We start from the raw sequence: 436 nt of genomic DNA on the forward strand, positions 1-436 counted from the left end.
TATCTATTTATTTATTTTAGGTGAGGCAGCCCTTGGTTGACCTCAGAGATTGCAAGGACCTTGTCAGTTTACAATCCCCTATTTTATTTATTTATTTATTTATTTATCTATCTATCTATCTATTTTTCTATCTGTTTGTTTGTATGTTTATAGCACCTACAGCACCTGGTATTCCTAGGTGGTCTCCCATCCAAGTGCTAACCAGGCCCCACCCTGCTCAGCTTCCGAGATCAGACCGGATTGGGCTTGTTCAGGGTGGCATGGCCATAGATGAAAAGTTTTAAAGTAACTGTGGCACAAACTCTCCTGCCTGTAGGTAAAATCGAGGGACGTGGGGGCAGGAGCTCTGGTCTGAGGAGAAGGAGCTGTCTGGGTCCCCGCGAGGAAATGGATTCTCCTCTAACTCCTCCTTCCACCTCCTTCCATGGTTTCCCCA

General features: G+C 45.6%; 1 pseudogene; it reads right to left on the bottom strand.

The window, feature by feature from the left end:
* Window positions 1-153: 153 nt before the first annotated feature.
* Window positions 154-272, bottom strand: LOC120581847 (uncharacterized; annotated as a pseudogene).
* Window positions 273-436: the final 164 nt, after the last annotated feature.

The sequence above is a fragment of the Pteropus medius genome, unplaced genomic scaffold (assembly GCF_902729225.1).
Source record: "Pteropus medius unplaced genomic scaffold, Ma_sr-lr_union100, whole genome shotgun sequence".
Lineage (NCBI taxonomy): Eukaryota > Metazoa > Chordata > Mammalia > Chiroptera > Pteropodidae > Pteropus > Pteropus medius.